At 36.0% G+C, this 12,922-nt stretch overlaps 1 protein-coding gene across 3 annotated transcripts in view; it reads left to right on the forward strand.

Moving 5' to 3' along the window:
* The window catches only part of NKAIN3 (sodium/potassium transporting ATPase interacting 3), a 739,500-nt gene that overhangs the window by 1,775 nt on the left and 724,803 nt on the right, over window positions 1–12,922 (forward strand). The gene's annotated exons all lie outside the window — the stretch shown is intronic.

Genomic DNA, 12,922 nt, shown 5'->3' on the forward strand with positions numbered 1-12,922 from the left:
AGGCGGCGACAGACTGACAGCTGTCATCAAGGAGAGAACAGAGTGAACTGGCTCCATTGGCGCGGTGCCTTGCAGAGGGAGTGTGTGTAATGGGAAGTTAGAAACTAGAGTGGGGAAAAAAGGCCCTTTCAGAGCAGAGCAAATGCTCCTCTTAATCCCTTTGGATCCTGGACTGGCTCTGTGGTCTATTCCATGGTCACTTGAGGTCAAGGCCACAGACCTTTTGAGTCAGACTTTTGTGTGTGAGAGATTAATAGACATCTCCCTTGCGTTATACTTCAGACAGATTCTGAGTGCTCTGCCAAGCTTTCTTCGAAGCATTGTATTTTTTTTCGAGTCACAAATATAAACTAGTATATTTTGACAAGTGAGAGGAAAAAGCTTGCAATGAACTTTACTTAGTAATGTCATCCCTTGCAAGACTTATTAACTGAGGGATAAAATCGTGCTTTTTAGTAGTTAGTCCTTGTTTACCTGAAGGCTTTAGAATGTTTTCACTTTTCTCTTGCCTCAGTGTTCCAGTCTCCCATGAAAACCTCACTTCATTGTTCACATAATGCATGCATAATTTATGTATTCGTAGGTTTGAAATCAGTGACTTTTTAAGCCTATTGGATAGTGCCTTCTGTCTTGTGAAATACTTGAATCAAACATATTTTATAGTTTCTTGAAAAAAATTTCAAAAATTTAAAACAATATGAATGTTTTCCTTCACTAAGAAAAGAAGGCAGGAGCTTGATTTGTATTTTGGTTTTCAGAAATGGACATGGCTTATAAGTTGGAAAAACTGACTAAACATTGAGTCAACCCTTGATTCAATGTAAGATTATAGATAGGCACGCTGGATTGCATAATCTATAATGCCTAATTTCTATTTTACATGGAAATAACAAGTAAGGTTTCTATGTAGCAGATTTATCAATGCAATTATGATTTTCTTAACAGGCATTGTGATGATAATGTTTTTGAGATTTCATCCATCAGCCAAGCATGCCCCTTCTTTCCACTTTCTTAGTTGATACAAATGCAACTTATTTGTCAAAGCTTATCTTAAAATTCCATTTTTTAATGAAGTCTTCCTTGGTGCTCCAGGTAAAATCCCTTATATTCCTATAATCTCATAGCACTTCGCTTTTTCCTCTGTTATAAAACATTTGATACACTCTTAAATAATTTTAAGTTATTTACACGTATTTCTCACCACTAGATTGTAAGCAACTTGAGGGTAGGGACCATAGTATTAGTGATCTTTACAAACTCTGCAAGTTCTTAGAGCTCATATTAGGAGCTGAAACATATTTGCTGAATTTTTGATAATACATAACATTTGCAATCCATACAGGGCTTTGACATAAACATTTCTTTTGACTTTTAAAACTATCCTGTGAGGTAGATACTCATTTCATTTGTTTGCAGGTGAGGAAGTTGATATTCATAAACAGTTTTTCCATAATCAATAGTTTTTGGATGGTAGAAATATTGGGGTGATGGTAAGCATTTAACAACTGGATTGTAAACAAAACAAATGTATATATTACATTATAATAGCATACAAGATAATCTTCTTTATGTAAAAGATGTGTAGCTCTCTGTTGACAAATGATAGCAATAGTAAAATATGTAATAGTCTTTAGTGTGAATTCCATACAGCCATTCAATTTTGGCAGAATCTTTTTGCTGAGTTTGAAAAACTCTTGGTTTTATAAATCTGACATGAATGCTGGTGAATATTTTTGTATGCTTTAAGAAAAAAGAGGAAAGTGAAAATTTGAAGAAAATATTCGAACTTTACTTCATCAATTACATGAAAAGATTCTTGGCTGAATTGGATAATAGTTTTTAAATACTTAAAAACTATTTCCTCAGTTTCTTTCATAGCTATTGACAATGTAATGTCTATAGACATGACACACTTTTAGGTTTAATATGCATTATTTAAAATATTTCCCCATTATTTAAAAAGCCTAGACAATCAACAAAACAGTAAGCAACCACTGATTTGTGGGGTTTGCCAAATTCTTTGGTGTAAATACTCCCATCACGACCAATTTCAAGTATACTTTATATAGCATTTCCGTCATATACATAAGATAGGCCTAACCTCAAAAGCATTGGTAAAGTAAAACACAGCAAAATAATTAGGAAGGAATAACTGTTAACTATTCAGTACCTTGGTTTTTAGTAGGATTTCTTTAAATTTAAGTTTGCATAATTTAATTTTTAATAATGGCTGTATTTAACAACTGGCTCACAAAATTCCTAAAAATCTAACAAAACCAATTCTAACTCTGAGCCCGTATAAGCCTGCTTCAGCATATCATAGGATAGGGATCCCTGTTTCCTAGATCTGGTGCACTTTCTACTGAAACCCACTGTTTTTTTTTTTTTGCTCTTTTATGTTTTTTTCTGCTTCCACCAACTGTCAGACAATGGAGATTATGAGGCAGTGAACTAGTGAGGGTGTTGAAAGGGGATGGCGTTGGGAGAACACATCTGCTGAAGACAATCTACATGCTCATGACTAAGGCTTAACTGGGAGGTCATCACATAGATGGTACATTAGTTCCTCCTAAAAGTTAAAGAAACAAATAAAAGCTTTTCATTATCTTATTCTCATTTTGTCTGAACTACTGTCTGGAGTGGGAAAATAAAAACTCAAATTGGGAAATTTACTTGGAGAAAACATATCCTTTTCAAGCTAGTATCTGTGGATGAGTTTCGGTTTGCAAAATCTCAGTCATTTTCTACTTTTTTCACTCCACTGCTCTGGCTGTCTTTCATCATTAGTTTTTCTCCAGGCTTCTGCCCTCAAGATGTTTGCCTCATGGTTTTCATTTGTGATCCTCCTGATTTTCCTAGATGAAATTAAAGAGAAAGTGAAAAGTATGAATACAGGCCCATCAAAAACGATGTGAAATAATTTTTTTTAAAGAAGTGATTCATTACTGTGTCACTGATTCATCTAGTCATCCAAGAGCCTTTAGTACATTTTTTTTGTAAGGATACTTTCAGTTTTGCTTGTTTTATAATACTGTATATACTTATCATTAGATATGTGTAATTTATACATAAAAAGAAACACTTGATCATGTGCTTTTAGTACATTCTTTTCAGGTACCACATTTAAATAAACCTTAATTGCATGGTTTCAAAGTCTGACATGCCACATCTCATTTCAGAGCCATTTTCTGAGAGTAGCCTCAGTGAAGCACTGAACTAATTTTGGCAGGCATTGTTCCCACAGAGCTTTAGACATCTTCCCAACCTCACAGAGGTCGGACTCTGGCATGTTCAATGTAACTTTGGCATGTTCAACACATCTTCATCTCAGGATGTTGTTATTACCCATGGACATTCATTGCACCTTTCATCACTTCAAGGTGAAAGTCTTATTACTATTAGACCTAGGAATAAGGGAAACAAAACTCAAAACTCTCACCAGACATATCTGTGGTACCAGAAACCCTACAAGATTTAAAGAAAATAGGCAGCTTCTAACTCATAGATGTATATTTTTTATTGTAGAGAACATCTGACTGGGTACAGTGGCTTATGCCTGTAATCCTAGCACTTTGGGAAGCCAAGGTAGGAGGATTGCTTGAGTCCAGGAGTTCCAGATCAGTCTGGGCAACATAGCGAAACCTCATCTCTACAAAAAATTTTAGCCAGGTGTGGTGAGTTGTGCCTCTAGCCCCAGCTACTTGGGAAGCTGAGGTGGGAGGATCGCTTGAGCCCAGGAGATCGAGACTGCACTGTACTATGATGCCACCACTCACTCCAACATGGGAGACAGAGTGACACTCTCTATCTAAAAAGAAAGAAATACATAAGTAAATAAATAAATAGAGAACATTCTCTCAAATTAAAGAAAATCAGCATTTTTTCTCACAGTGGAAACGAAGTTTAGTTAACTTCCTTTCCATACCACATTCAAACCATCTGTGAGCAAAGCACCTATGACACTAGAATGCTGAGATAAATGTGTTAAGAGGTGTCTGTAGGGGGGTGGTGTAGCTGTGGTAACATGTTTTTAACTAAGCTCTATGAAAGGTGCAGCTCACCTGTCATAGATATTGGACAGCGAATGCTGAAATATATTTCTTTTACTATGTATTCATACTGATACTTTGGCTTTGACATGGTTTTAATAGTTCTTTTCTTCTCCTCTGCACTATAATTATTAATCATTTTGTTTCCATTCTCTTTCTTTATTTCAATACCGTGGTTCATGCTATGAAACTTAAAGTTAGTGAAACTTAAAGGTTAGTGAAATTCAAATTTTGTCTACTAATGAGACTTGAGTTATACTGTGACTGGTATTGAAACCATTCTGCGTTGGCAAATACTGAAGGGTTACATCGTGAGTAACAAAATGAATTGTTGTGCTTGGGTATCGTGTGTGTGTGTGTGTGTGTGTGTGTGTGTGTGTGTGTAGGTCTAGCAGATGTGTTTGGATACATAAGGGTTCTGTTTTAGATACTTTAAGATTCTGAGACTTGAGGCCAAGTAGCTGTCAGGTACATGAGTGTGGAACCTAGAGGGCAAGCCTGGATTGCATATTTAGAATTAAGAATCATGAACAATATTGGTATTTAAAAAGCCCTGGATGAGATCACCTTGGGAGAGAGAGTACATAGTTGAGACTAGAACCGAAAATAGGACTTAATACAAGGTGAGTAGAGAACAAGGAGCCAGCAAAGGATACAGAAGAAGAGATTGGAAAGAATCAACTTACTTTAAAAATAGGGCTGACATTTCAAGATAAAAGTAAAACAAAACACAAAAAACATAGAGCTGGAATCATTGGTAATAAAAAGGATATATGCCAATAAATGATTATTATCAAATTATATCTTTTGATTTTTTTTTCTGAGAGGTTAAGAGCAAAAGTATCATTTTAATAAAAATACATGAAATTGTCATACTTTTGTATTCTGTCCTAGGAAGCCAGGTCTGTGGAAGCAAAGTCAACATAAGCAGTGATTTCCGTGGCATGTAAATCATGGTACAGCAAGAGAGTCATATTATTTAATAAGAATTAATTAACAAATAATTTTATTAAATGTTTAGTAAAGTACTAAGCAGTCATTTAAATTAGCGTTAACATTAATACAGTTAACATGGATTAGTTGTAATAAATGACATAGACCCTTCAGTTAACAGAGCATTTTGTTTTTATGAACAATTGAGTAAATAGCAGAACACTCTGACAGCAGACTGCTGAGAAGAGTGTTATGGGAAGAATTTCGTCCTCTAAAAAGATATATTGAAGTCCTAACTCCCCATACCTCAGAATGTGATTTTATTTGGAAATGTGGTTTTTATAGAGGTTATTAAGCTAAAATGAAGCCATTAATTTCTTATGACTGATGGCATTAAAACCAGGAAATTTGACACAAAGACAGAAAAGTACAGAGGAAAGACACTGGGAAGACACAGAGAGATAAAAATCACTCATTAAAAATAAAAATAAAAATCAGAATGGAAAACACGCAATTGGGACGCTTTGGGGAAAAGATGACAGACAAGATGTTACTGAGCTAGAGAGACAGTAGACCTTCCCTTTTTTCCAAGGTGCCACATGAAGACTGAGGATTGGAGTGAGCCAGGGATTGCTGGCAAACCCATGGAAGCCAGGGAGAGGCAAGGAGGGAGTCCCCTACAGGCTTCAGAGGGAGTAGGCCCAGCTGACACCTGGATTTTGGATTTCTAGCCTCCACAACTATAAGTTGCTCCTCTTGTTTTAAACCACTTGGTTGTGATACAAGGAAACCCTAGGAACTTAATACAGAAAGAGAGCTAGTCTGGAGTATGTTTTAAGGTAGAACAAACCCTAGGTTTAATTAAAACCACTTAAATGGTGAAAGAAATGCTTATGTTCAATGTGCATGTGGATTTGGACTTACGGGTGGCAGAAGGTTGAGACCATGTCATGGCAGGAATAATTAGAGTCAAAGGGTTAAGTTCTTAGGCCAGCAGAGGCAATAGGCCAGGCCTGAGGACTCCTGGACAGTGCTGCCCTCATGGGAGTCTTTGGATCAGCAGTATCAGAATCACCCGGGGGAGCTTCTGAACAGCAGTGGCTCAGGCTCACCAGGATCTACTGGATAGAAATATTTTGGAGAAGGGCTCAAGAGTCTCAAATTATTGAAAGCTCCTTGCATGATTCTGAGGTAGATCGAGGTTTGGGAACGTTTACTCAAATGAAGAGTTCCCTGGGTCAGAAGAACTTGAAGAGGAAAGACTGTGGATACTTCCTAAGGCTATTAGGAGCAAACCCAGTTTCTGAAGGTCAGTTGAGAGCCGCGTTAGCTGAGTTGCCACTCTAAATGTCCTTAGTTTTTAAGATTTTAGGACGGATACTGGGTGTGGTGCCTCATGCCTGTAATCCAGCACTGTGGGAGGCTGAGGGGGGAGGATCACTTGAGGCCAGGAGTTTGGGACCTGCCTGGGCAACAAAGTGAGACCCTGTCTCTATAAAAAAAAAATTAAAAAAAAAATAACCAAACAGTAAGATGAATACTTGTAGTCCTGCCTCCTTGGAGATTGAGGTGGGAGGATTGCTTGAACTCAGGAGGTGAAGGCTGCAATGAGCTATGATCGTGCCACTGCATTCCAGCATGGATGACAGAACAAGAATCTGTCTCTAAATAAATAAACAAACAAACAAATAAGTAAATAAAGTTTTAGAAGAGTTGCTTCTCTTATGGAAACTTAATGTCTATGATAGCATGGAATCATCCTAACAGGCTCTTCAAGGGCTGTGGTCTGTTATCAGAGGGAGTGTCGTGTTTCACATCCTGAATAGGTCAGTCACTGAGACTGCCTGTCCTCTGCACATGTAGCATCTGGTGTATCTGCAGTAGGCCGTCTGCTCTTTTAGGTCGTAGGCTGGGTCAGGTTCAGAGCCTGGTCTGGAGAGGGAGTCCAGATAGAAGCCCCAGGAGGAAGTGGGTGAAGTGCCCCCTCACAGCCCCTCTTGACATTGCATCTATTTCTTTAGTCCAGGACAGTAAAGATCACTTTGCTTTTATAAAAGTGCCTCAGGGCTCATACTGCATGGTTTCAAGGTTTACTTGAAGTAAATGGTTTCAACATTCCTTCTAGAGGACACACTAAAATGGTTTTAGACCATATTTGTGAGGCTGACGAATGTTCCTGTTTCTCTACTTTACAAACCAAATTTCTTATTTTTATTTTTAATTGGCAAATAATAATAGTATATACTTATGAGGTAATTTGATGTTTTGATATATGCATAAAATGTGGAATAAAAAAACAAGCTAATTAACACATTCATCACCTCACGTATCATTTTTTTGTGGCAAGACATTTGAAATTTACTCCCTTGGCAATTTTGAAATATGCAATGCAGTATTATTAACTATAGTCAATATGCTGTGTAATAGATCTCAAACTAGAGTCTTTATGTTTGTAACCCTGATCAGCATTGGTTTGAATATGTCCTTCTAATAAGTATTCATAAGAAAGTTCTGCAATTCTCATGACTTAAGCCTCCCTGACATATAACTATGAAATTTATAACATCCATCAGACCTTTTCTCTCTTAAGCTTCAGTTACTTATTTCACCTTTTGTTTTATTAACTAATACTTCATATTCTTTAGGCTGAAACCTAATTTGTTTTTAATTCTTTAGGTTGAAACCTCCTTTCCCAAATTCCCCCTTTAGCTTTCTTGCCCTGCCAAGAGATGTATTGAATTCATTTTCTACAATGCCTGATTAATCTTCCTTAAGTGGAAACTTCATCCTGTCACTCCTCTTCAAAAAAAAATGTCTCTGTAAGCTGCCACTTAATGCCTTACCAAAATAGAATTATTTCCTACTTCTCCAGGTCTGCATCCTCAGTTCCATAGGGACAGATTTCTATTTCATGAACACATATTCATACCCTTGAACATATGTAGTTCAGGCTTCTTGAAGCAAATTTCAAGGTTGTAAAACTAAGAAAATGGAGATGAACAAAATTCACTGAAATAGAAAGAAGTATTTATATATACCTGTAGTTATTATTCTTTATAAAATAATGAATTGCTTTTTTTTTTCAAATTATATTCTCCATTTTAATCAAATCATTTTCATTCTGGTTACTTACATATAGATTTTTGTTTTGCCTAGTCCTTTATTTTCCTTAGGAGAATAATCTATATCATAAGATTTTGGGAAATAAATTGTTTTCTATCCCCAGAACATCAAGTCTTTGCTTTTAAAACATGAACTACTTATTTTATTTTATTTTATTTTTTTACCTTTCTCTCACAAATTGTACCTGTGTTGTAGCAATATATGTTTTCAGTCTCTAGGATTGGAACAGTTATCCAGATTATATAAGAAAGGAATTTCAAATATTGTATGCTTAAAAAATGAGCCAATAGTACTTAATATTTTGGCATTAGGACAAGATACACATTAATAAAAGCATTGCATGGTTTCTTTGCAGAAGTTTTGATGAGTGATCAGGAAAATGAACAAATCTACATGTGCATACTTGAACTATTTCCTTAGGCATTTGTTTTCATCAGGTGAAGATGAAATGCCTCTTGCTTAAAGAACCAGATTGGCTGGGCATAGTGTCTCAGACCTGTAATCCCCAAACTTTGAGAGGCTGAGGTGGGAGGATCCCTTGAGCCCAGGAGTTCCAGACCAGCCCTGGAAAGACAGGGAGATCCCCCCTCTCCAAAAAAAGGAAACAAAAATAAAATATAGATGGTTGTGGTGGTCTGTGCCTGTAGTCCCAGCTACTTGAGAGGCTGAGGTGGGAGGAGGTTCAGTTGAGCCCAGGAGTTCGAGGCTGCAGTGAGCCTTAATGGTGCCACTGCACTCTGGCCTTGGGGACAGAGTGAGACACTGTCTAAAAAAGAAAAAAAAGAATAAGGTTTACAAGCACTTAATACAAATCATTCATTAAAAATAAAAATAAAAATCAGAATGGAAAACACAATATTGGGATGCTTTGGGAAAAAGATGACAGACAAGATGTTACTGAGCTAGAGAGACATAGACCTTCCCTTTTTTCCAAGGCCCCAGTATCTGGATGAAACCAAAATAGTGTGAGGAAGAAAACTGGAGCAAACAGCAGATCAGCAACATTGAAGAATCCAGGAGACAAGTAGAGTGTATTTGGCCCAAGGCCTTAATATTAGTTTGTGCACTCTGTACACTGCACAAAGGTGTTCATGTGTTACACAGAAATTCAGCACTTGCTCTGCTTGCATGAAGGGTATGGTGGGCATAGTGCTGGAGTATTGGTGCCTTTTGGCTTTATATGTTGAGAGTTGGCTGATTAATAACATTGTGCAGATGATATGCAATGGGACAATAAATATATTACTTATTTTTAAAATAAAGCTGATTAATGTGGAAGTTAAGATTTATAGTATTTTGGACAACAATGAGAAGTTAAAAAGAAAACCACAAATTATTCTTTATTGCTTATTTTGATTTTCTTATAATACTTTCTATGTTGTACTTTACAGTAACATTAATTTTGAAAAAGAGGAGAGATTTTCCAATTAGTGGATGCTTTGAGGTCAATTTTAGGAAGACTATTTGGCAAATACTTGATAAGGTTATATTTGGTATAGCTTCTTTCTTAGGTGCATCAAAAATTCATGCTTTTAATCCCCATTAAAACTAATTAGTGTTAATGTGTGTGAACATGCATCTACAGCAGAATAGAATATTAGACTAAAATACTTCATCAATGATTAGTATTCCAAATGCCAGTTAAATGGTAGTACAAGCAAATGACATATAGCACAAACTATCTAATTTACATTTTTAATGTGATATGTTTTGCAAAGATATTGAAATAAAATGGAAGGTAGGCTATGAATGCCCTGTAATGGAACATTCTTACCTTAGGTCTTGATAGAGTATAGGAGAATAGATATTTTAAGATGAGCATAGTTATAAACAAAAAAAATCAGATGAAGGTGTTGACTTAAGTTGGAGAATGTGAAACACTTGAACTGGTAGGTTGCTGTTCTGTTTGACACTGGTAAGAGCATCTGCAGTTCATTGAACTGGAGGAGAAACATTTATCCATTGGTAAAGGGAGACGAAGGTGAAGGTGGGTGGGCGGCAGGAGTTGGAGTACTGACAAGGGCTCTAATTGCAAGAATTAGATAGCTTATTGTTAAGGGAAGCAAGATCTTGGCAGTGTTAATGATATTATTCGTTTTTTAGATTTTTTCCTTTCATTTTTTGCATAGAGTAGCATTCTTTAGAATGCTCTGTTCCTTTATTAACAAGAAGTATTGAAAGAGGATTTTAGTGATCAGTTTCTCGTAAGAGATATGAGCTCAACAGGGGTGACGATAAGTCATAAATATATTTCCGAAAGTTTCTATTCCAGTAATGAGAGACACAGTAATAATTTGGTATTGATTAATATCTAGTATAATAAGAGTTTGCATGTGGGAAGCCATAGGCTACAGATGTTGATTGGTTTAATTGGTTAATTAAGGTACAAACAGGAATGCTCTACACTCAAGTTATATTTCCTGTGCTGGTAACTAGCTGTAAATGATCATAATTAAGACAATGGGATATATAAATTGTTGTTAATGATAATTCTTTACCAAATTTGTATTTAAAATATAAATTCTTGATGAAGTTCTTTCAAATTGTAGTTTATGAAAAGTAACATTTCTTAGCTTCAAAAGGTCCTCAAGAAATCATCTAGAGCCATTGTTTGCTCCAAAGCAGTTATGTGTGTGATGCTTCAATACTGAAGCCTCTCCTGTTGAATCTTAAATGTCTCTGAGAATGTAAAACTTGCTTTGATTTCCATTCTGTCTTCTATTCATTTGCTTTATATCTGGATGGTGAATGGCCGATGGAGGCAGTCATGGGCTGGAGCTGACTCATACCAACTGGGGATAGCTTCCTGGTGGGTTTCCAGGAATCATGTGAGCCAGTTGTTAAATACAGCTTTATTAAACATTAACTATATAAACTTATAATTAAATTATATAAAAACAAAAGTATACATATTTAAAAGTCAACACTTTCTAATGATTTTATTGCAATATACTGTTATCTCTGCTCTGGGGGTTATTTTACATCTACACGGTACGTATTTTACATACAGTTTGTATGGTGGAAATTCTGTATAACAGAGGATTATCTATTGAGTATCTCTTCCCAATTGTACATCCAGTGACATCATATTGGTAGCTAAAATTTTTTTATGAAGTGTTTATATCATAGAAATATCATTCTTAAGCTCCCCAGGCCAGTTGTTAAATTATTTACTAGCATATCACCAGGCAGGGGCTTTCTTCATAAGGCCAGTTTTTTTCCTTGTACCAAATTGGAACTGATTCATAGGCTTTTAATGTAACTAATTAATGCATGTATAGAAAGTATATTTTATAACCTAAGTGTTTTATTTATTGCTTTGAATACGTCTGTAAAATTGTTTAAACATAATAGAGAAGTTTTTTATTTTCAAAAAATTACAATATTAAATCCTTTGGTTTTAATAATAGCTTTTGGATCTCCCTAAAGTGTTCATGCACATTGCATAACTGATTTGTTGGTAACTGATCTGTGGCTAAATGATTCAGAACTGATAATGGGTTATAGGTTGCACTTCTAGGTGAGTGACTAGAATCTAGAATCTCTCACTATGAGGGAAAGTTATTTCTGCTTAATGAGTGTTGATTAGTTCCCATGAGGAAAGCTGGACTTACTCCAACACCCAGTTCTTCCACCTGTTGGCATCATTGGTCCTAATTAGCTTCTTCCACAAGGATGTCAAGTAATCAATGGTGAAATGATTGAAATACCTTTTGACACCCACATCTGGTTCTTCCAGGCTGGGATAATCTGCATTTTCCATTGTCCCCACATCGAAATACTAAATATTCTATCTTGAAGAAGGCTTCAGGAAGGTGATTTATTTGTGAGCACACCAAAACTTATTTAGCTCATAAAATTTCTTTTCTAATTATTTTAAAAAGCAATCATTGTTACAATGCGGAACAAAATCCTCTTGTGCTTCAAATTCCATTGTATCATTCTTATTTTCATGAGGCAGATATTAATATATTCTCATTCACAGATGAGAAAACTGAAATGTGGGAAAATTAGGGAGTATGTTGAAATTATATGTTATGCTATTGCTTAAAGCATGAGAAATGTAGAAATGCAGATAACAAAACTGTGTGTGTGTGATCTTAGATTAGATCTTAGATTTTGGTATTGTGACTGCATTAAAAAAAAGAGTCACTCTTCTGGGCTTAGGTCAAACCTGTTGTGAAGAGTAATTATTTAAGCAAACAATTTCTTTACATGAAATGTGATTTTAAAAATGTAATCCAGATGACTTGAGTAGTAAGAAGAGACACTAACTCTGGGACACGGCTTTTTCTTTTGTTTTGTTTTTGCCATTTCTGTTGGTAGAAGGTAGCTTTCCCTCATTATTGACATCTATTTTTGGAATCCCTCAGGAGGAATCCCAATTTATCCTGAAACAAAAGAATGAAATGCAAGCTTTCTGCAGACCAAGTATTTTGCAGTTTTTGCTTGCTCTATTTTCTTCAGCCGATGAACCACTTCTGACAAAGCTTTCTCACTGTCCGGATATAATCTGCTAATACCACTGGGACCTACACTCACAAGTGTCTTCTTTCTCCATAAAAGTTTAAGCCACTAATTCTGTTTGATGTCTGTTGGGAAACTCTTCCTTGGCCTTGTAGTATTGTGATTGCCAAAGATTTGAATGTGGCAGCCAGACCACTGACAGAGTGTCTTGAATGCAGGGCCAATTAGAGGGAAGTATTAGATGAAGCCACTGAACCATTAGGAGGCTTGCAAAGATCCCCTAAGAGTCTTTTCATCTACAAGAGAGCTGTGGTTGGAAATACACAGATGGAGTTGTCCTTAGGGATGTG

This window comes from Pan paniscus, chromosome 7 (assembly GCF_029289425.2).
Source record: "Pan paniscus chromosome 7, NHGRI_mPanPan1-v2.0_pri, whole genome shotgun sequence".
Taxonomy (NCBI): Eukaryota; Metazoa; Chordata; class Mammalia; order Primates; family Hominidae; genus Pan; species Pan paniscus.